General features: G+C 46.8%; 1 non-coding gene across 1 annotated transcript; it reads right to left on the bottom strand.

The window, feature by feature from the left end:
• Positions 1-68: 68 nt before the first annotated feature.
• Positions 69-142, bottom strand: TRNAN-GUU. The gene has a single exon. It is a non-coding gene; the product is annotated as a tRNA-Asn (tRNA).
• Positions 143-7,238: the final 7,096 nt, after the last annotated feature.

Raw genomic sequence — 7,238 nt, 5'->3', positions numbered from 1 at the left:
GTTCCAGCCGCCGCCTCTCGCAGGAGGGAAGGAAAAAACACATGGCGCACCACAAAAGAACGGCGCTCCGTCCCTGGGTGGGCTCGAACCACCAACCTTTCGGTTAACAGCCGAACGCGCTAACCGATTGCGCCACAGAGACGCGCTGCGACCTTGTGCCGCCGAGCCGCGCCTGGGTCCCGCGGCGGCCGGGGCGGGTTCTGCATTCTTTTGTGTCCTTCCTGTTCCTGCTCCTTCGGGGGCGGCCTGGGCTGGGCTTTAATCACCGGCTGTGGGGCCTGAGTGGTTTATTAATCTGAAAAACGGCCCTTCCTTGGCTTCCCTTTTTTGTTTTCTCTGTTGTTTTTGTTTTCTCTGTGGCCTTTTCCCTTTATTTTCCTGGGGGATTGGGGAAGAGTGAACAAGCAGAAAAATGTAGTGGTTGAAGTTCTGCCTCTTGATGGGACGGTTGCCAATGGGAGCCTGAAGGCTGCTCTCCGAGGCAGCTCAGCTGGCAAGAGGAAGCTCTGACACTATGTGCCAGGGATGAGGAAGGCAAAAATTAGCATTGCCCTGTTATTGAGGTGGTCAAGGGATCCAACATCTTTCCTTGTGATAATTACAGTGCCAAAAGGAGTAGTTGTGACCACAGACTTTGTGAAAAACGCCAATATCACTTGTTTTTAAAATTTTTAAAGTTTAATAATAATAAAATGGTTATTAAAATAGCAATATAATTAGAGTAATAATAATTTGGACAATTTGGATTAGGGCAACATGAGACAATAAAAACCAAGAGTTATGGACGTCTGGGTACCTTTTTCTGGGCAACATAAGCCTGAAAAAGGACACACATTAACAGAGGATTAACCCTTAAAAACAATAGCCTGTTGCATATTCATACACCTCATACATGATGTATAAATTCCATTCAAACGAAGGATTCTGTCTGGTCAGTGTCAACTTCTTCCTCTGAATCCTAACAGTGTCTTCAGGGCTGAGCAAGGTGGGAGAAGTTCGTTTCTTCTGCTAAGAGGGCAATAAATTCTTTTTCTCTGAAAGATTTAGGTGTGCTGTGGCTGCTATCTCGCTGTGAGTCCTTTCTTTAAAAAAAAGTATCCTACATAGCATAGTTTCTATTTTAACATTTTTTATAACCTAAAACTGTATTTAACACACTACTTAAGAAAATGAATACAGCATTACTTTCTTACACAACACATATAATATTCATTTTAATATTTGTGAAAAGCCAGTCATAAAATATGCATATTTGACAACTTGAAGAACAGAAGACAAAATTCACTCCACAGTAACTTTTGATTCAAAGATCTTTGATAATTAGTTGCAAGAGCTAATGGAAAGCAGGAACAGAAATGAGACAGGGTGAAAGAGACTTCTCAAAGCAGAGTGGAGGGAAAGACCTGTGAATCTGCTGCCCAGGCAGCCTCACCTCAGCTCTAAACAGACTATAAAATGAATTATTAATCAAATTGCAGCCACCTAGAAGGTGATAAGGTGATAATGGTAGCAAACATGAGTTACAAAAAACAAATCAGCAAGGAAGATATACCCTAGATGGATGAGGGCCAAGTCTGAGAGTCCTTAAACAACCTGCGTGTACATAAGTCCATTGGCCCTGGTGGGATACACCCACAGGTACTGAGAGAGATGGTAGATCCATTGTAGTTTCCATCAGCTTTGATCAGTCATGATAATGAGAGGAAGTGTCCAAGGATGGGAATAAAGTAACATCACCCCCGTCTTCCAGAAGGGCAGGAAGGGTGACTGGGGGAACTACTGACTGAGGTCAGCTTCACCTCAGTGCCTGGAAGGTGATGGATGAGCTAATCCTGAAACCACCTTCAGGCACATCAAAGACAGTGGAATTGCCAGCAGTTGGTCAGTATGGCTTGAACAAGGGAAAGTCATGTTAGACAATTTGGTAGACCCCCATGGTAAAGTGACTGGCCTGGTAGAAGAGAGAAGCGCAGCCGGTGTTGTCTGCCCGGACTTCAGCGAGGCCTTTGACACTGTCTCCCATGAGATCCTTGCAGAGAAGCTGTTGATGTGTGGGTTCGATAAGCAGTGAGGTGGATTGAAAAGTGGCCAAACTGTTGTGTCCAGAGTGTGGTGGCATGATGTAGTTGGATGCCAGTAACTATCAGGGATCAATATTGCACAACATTCAATTGCCAGTAACTATCAGGGATCAATATTGCACAACTGTGGCCCATCATCCAGTGATCTGGATGATGGGCCACAGTTTAGCCTCAGCAAGTTTGCAGACAGCACCAGACCCACAGGAGTGGCAGACAGAGCAGAAGATGATGCTGCTATCCAGAGGGACCTTGGCAGGTTGGAGAAATGGGCTGACGGGTACCTCATGAAGTTCAGCGAGGAGAAGTGCAAAGTCCTGCAGCTGTAGACAAAAGAAAGCATCATGTACTGGGACATGCTGGGGGTACCCGTCTAGAATTCAACCTGGCAGAAAGGAATTGGGGTGTCCTGGTGGACAGCAGGTTGACCATGAACCAGCAGTGGGCCTTTGTGGCCAAGTGAATGGTACCCTGGGTCACATTAGACAAAGCATTGCCAGCAGGTCAAGAGAGGTGATTCTGCTCCTCTGCTCAGCTCTGGTGAGGCTGGATCTGAAATACTCTGTGTAGAGTTAATTTTCTTCCTAGCAGCTGGCATGTAGCTCTGGTTTGGACTGGTGCTGTAAGCACTGCTGATCACAAAGGGTTGTTTTAGTCACTGCTGAGCAGGACTTATGCAAAGTCCAGGCCTTTTAGCCTCTCGCATCACCCCACCAGTGAGTTGAGAGGGGACAGAGCGGGGACATCTGACCCCAGCAGATCGAAGGATTACCCCATAACATATGGCACCATGCTCGACATATAAATCTGGGGGAAGAAGGAGAAAGGACAGAACATTTGGAGTGATGGCATTGTCTTCCACAGTAACCATTATATGTGATGGAACCTGGCTTTCCTGGAAATGGCTGAATACTTGCCTGCCTGTGGGAAGTGGTGAATGCATTTATTGTTTTTATTTGCCTGCATGTGTGGAATTTCCTAACCCTTTTCTCACTTTTATCCTTCTGATTCTCTCCCCCATCTCAGTGGTGGGGAGTGAGCAAGTGGCTGTGCGGGGCTAAGTTGCCGGCTGGGGTTGAACTCTGACAACGGGACAAAGAGGGTGAGGAGGAGGAGGCTGTGCCAAGGGACCTGAATGGACTACTGCTTCTGTCTTCCAGCTCTGTTTTGAGCTGAATTTGTACCAAAGGAATATGAAAACAGTAAGTGAAAGGAGGAAGCCTGTGAAATGTGGAGAAGGAAGGGTTTTTGAGGCAGTGCTCTGTCGGCTCATTCTCTTGGCTGTGCAGAATGAAGGCAACATCTTAAAACCTGCAGCATTGCCCTTTTCTTTGTGCTGCACTTCACAGTTCCAGCTCTGTTTGTGCTCTCTGCTGGGATTTTGTCAGGTTCAGCAAGGATGGGATGCTGAGGCAGGCAGGGAGTCACCCACACGTGTGCCTGTGCGCTACAGCTGATGGGGCTGCAGCGCTTTACCTTTGCAAAGCACACTGCTCATATTAACCAGACAGTCCAAGGGGCTTGTGTCCCCTTGCATTTGTGACAAAGCATGACAGCTGGGTGTCACCTGGCTTTCATATGCGGGAGCTTTACACGAGCAGCCCTTATTTTATCAAGAGGCACACTTTCATTGGAGTCCTTTCTCCTGAGCTCTGATCAGAGTGCATGAGAGGAGAGATGAACATCCCAAAAAGTATTTATAGGTCTGCATTCCCACTCCTTTCCTCTTCACCATGAAAGCAATTCTACAAAGGGATTATTTTGACTGGCTGTTCAAGATTCCAGGGGAGGAGATTAATGTTCAGGAAGCCTCGCAGTGCAACTGGAAAAGCTTGCTGGCTTTGCACATTTTTGTGAGCTTCATGGCTCACTGTGTCAAGGTTATCTTCCTTGGACAGGATGATGTGGATGTCAAAGAGCCATGCAGCAAGCAAAAGGGCTGGGGTCTGACAGCAGCTGCTGAAGTGTTGAATTGCCTGTGCCTGAAGAGGTCTGAGCACAGCTGGGGGCTACAGAAGGTACAGACACTGTTCCTTAAGGTGTGTATCCCTCCCCTCATACCCCCTTTTCGGTTTTTTTTGTCTACTCAGGAGAATCCCTTATTTCAAGCAGCCAAGTGAGGTATGATGGAGGTGTTTTGCACTGATGTTTCTCCCAGGTGGACAGGGTTTTCCAGTGGTGCCAACTTTGTCTTATCCAGACAGTGATCCTGTGTGTGTTTAGGTCTTAGGAACAGGGAACAATTTAGTGTGTAGATATGGAAAAAGCTGCTGCAGAGTAATTTTAGCCCTCCCTTGCCAAGGCAATTCCCGAAATTACAAAAATATTGCCAGAATCTCCTTCTACCCTGCAGCTATTACAGTGCCAAGGGGTATGGAAGGTAATATTCCTTCCCGCAAGAGGGTTTCTGCTCTGTCTGGCTACGCAACGGTGTTGCCTTGCCATGGTAAAAGGGCTTCTTCTTCTTCAATGTATCGCATACAATCTTGATTTCCTTGTTTTTCCTCAAGCAGAGCCCTCAGAGTGATGCTGTACTTAAAAAACAAAACAAACAACAAAAACCAAACAAAAAAACCCCCTGCAGTTCCTTTCTTAAGGCAGCCATACCAAAGTGGTTCTTGCTAGCAAAGCTTTTTTCTCCTTGCACACCAAGAAATCATTTTAACAAGCCCTGGAGTTGATGTCACGGGTTTTTTTTTGGTGTTTTTTTTGTTTTTTGTTTTTTGTTTTTTTTTTTACTGCAGAGAGGAGTGTGAAACCCTGCTTTCCTCCATACATACATGTGGGATAGCTGTGGAGCAAACCTGGATGAGAGGAGGGAACAGGCTGGGTTTCCAGAAAAGCACTGGGGATGTCAAGTGCCAAAATGCCAAAGCAGTTCCAGGGGACAGGGGGAAATCAGAAGGGGCAGAGCAGAACAGCAAAGTGCGGATGAGTCTGTGGTGAGAGGCACTGTGCAGCAGCAAAGCAAAGAGCTGCAAAACATGGAGCAGGACAAGGAGAAAGCAAAGGCATCAACAGTTCATCTCTCACGATGTGGCCAGCACACAGGGCTGGGAACTTGGGTCAGCCAGCTGGAAAGCCTGCTGGCACGAACTCCTGGTGTGTTGTGGGGTTTTTTGCATTATGGCAACTTCACACCTCAGCAGCCTGATTCCTACCCTCTTTTATACAAGAGTTCTGCTGAATAGAAGTCACGTCTGGGAAGTCTTTGATAGTGGGGAAGTATGTGTGTTTTCTTGGCAAGTTGGAGCAGGCTCATGTGCTTGTACTGCCACTTGTAAATCAAAAGCAAGCTGCAGGCTGCCTGGTAGGTTTGCACCAGCACAAAACAGGAAGCAGAAGGAGAATGCCTGCTGCAGGAGGATGAGTGGGAATCCTCCTACCACAGATGCCCTGAGGACCTGTGCTGTCCCCTTCACCCTCTCCTGTCAGCAGCTCCCTCCTGCTTTGAAATGCCCATGCACAGCTCCTCTCTTTACAGTCAAACACTGATCTCTGCTTAGACAATACTCTTCTTTTGACTTAATTCCATCATGGCTTTTAGGTGACGGGTTCTTCTTCTCAGAGCACTGGTAGATGCTTAACATTAAATACCATCCCTAAATACCAGCTACAATCCTGTGCTCAATAGACCACAAAACAAAAACATTGATGTTCAAGCAGGAAAAGATCATATTCTGGGGAAAAAGAGAACTTTAGCCCAAGTAAAAGCATTCTCAAAGAGCTGTTGTCATTCTCTTTTTGTTCTTGATTTGGGTTTTTTCCTAAAGCAAATCTGGCAAAAGTGAAAAATCTGAAGAAAAAATCACAGGCCAAATCTAAATCTTGATATTCTTTATGGCCTTGCTTCTCACACAGCTGTATCTGTATGGACTGTAGGGAAGGCATCCCAGAAAGACAGCCTTTTCCTATGCTGATAACTATGTCACAGCCCACAGTTAATCACCTACCTCTGCCAGTTCATTTCTGTGTATTTGTTTATACCCAAAGTATATGAGTGTTTTCCATATGTAAGACTATGGATGATAAAAATTTGCATGATAGAGAGACTGGGTAAAAACACCATTGTAAGTAAATGTGTCCCCATTGAAAAAGATAGGTTGTGCAGGTTGGCTCCTGCTGGAACTCCTGCCTGGCTGTGTCCCACCCAGAGTGAGGTCTGATTTGCCTGTGACAGTAACTGGTGAGTGATCTCTCCCTGCCCTTATCTCAACCCCTTAGCCTTTTGTTGTATTTTCTCTTCCCTGCCCAGCTGAGGAGGGGAGATACAGAGTGGCTTGGGTGGGCACCTGATGTTCAGCCAAGGTCAGCCCAGCCCTCTGTCCAGCACTGCAGCCTGTGCTTCTGTGCCAGCTCCATCAAGGGGTTGGATCCAAGCTGTGAACATGCTGCAGCAATTGTGCTCAGCTATACTGGGCTCCCAGCACTAAAATTGGGGTACAGCTGTGAAGTCTGAGCCTGTAAAACACTGAATGCTTGTAGCTGTCACTGTCTTCCAAGAAGTTATTTGTAGGGGGCAGGATGCAGGATCCATGCCTGGTAACAAAAGGCATATTTCTGTGCTCAGCAGCAATGCTCACAGTAAGTACGGCAATGCTGTACTTACTGCCCATTCCAATATGCCAGGGCGGTCAGGAGCTCTGGCTTGTGACATGCAGGCCTGGTGTCTCCTCACTGGTGAGACTGATGGAGATGTGACCAGGGAGAGCATCTGCATGAGAGCAGCACCATTGCTGAGATTTGTGAACATTATTCCTCCTCCCAGCTGCCTGTGGAGTGGATGGGCACTTGCTGACCATGCCATGGTAGCCTGACTGGTTCCTTCCAGCCTTCTGCTGTTCCACACAGCCAGCCAAATGCTCGACATGCTTTAGACATCCAGGTTTTGCTTGTGTGTAGGAAGGGCAGTAGGTATCTTTCCACATCACATACCATCTTAGATCACAGACATGTAATCTGTTTTTCCCTGGGTTCATCTGTACAAGTGAGTGAGTGAGCCTGTGGTTGTTGGTCTGACAGGCACCAGAGCAGAGGGTGCTGCCACTCTCCTGTGAAACCATAGGAAGTGTTTCATGATTCAAGATAAGACCTTCACTTCCTCGTTCTGTGCTTGTACCACTGAGGCTGCACCATCCACCCCGAGAGCCCGCTCACAAA

Source organism: Geospiza fortis, unplaced genomic scaffold (genome assembly GCF_000277835.1).
Source record: "Geospiza fortis unplaced genomic scaffold, GeoFor_1.0 scaffold181, whole genome shotgun sequence".
Taxonomy (NCBI): domain Eukaryota; kingdom Metazoa; phylum Chordata; class Aves; order Passeriformes; family Thraupidae; genus Geospiza; species Geospiza fortis.
The sequence above is the reverse complement of the archived record's forward strand: the minus strand, read 5'-3'. Positions and strand labels throughout refer to the sequence as shown.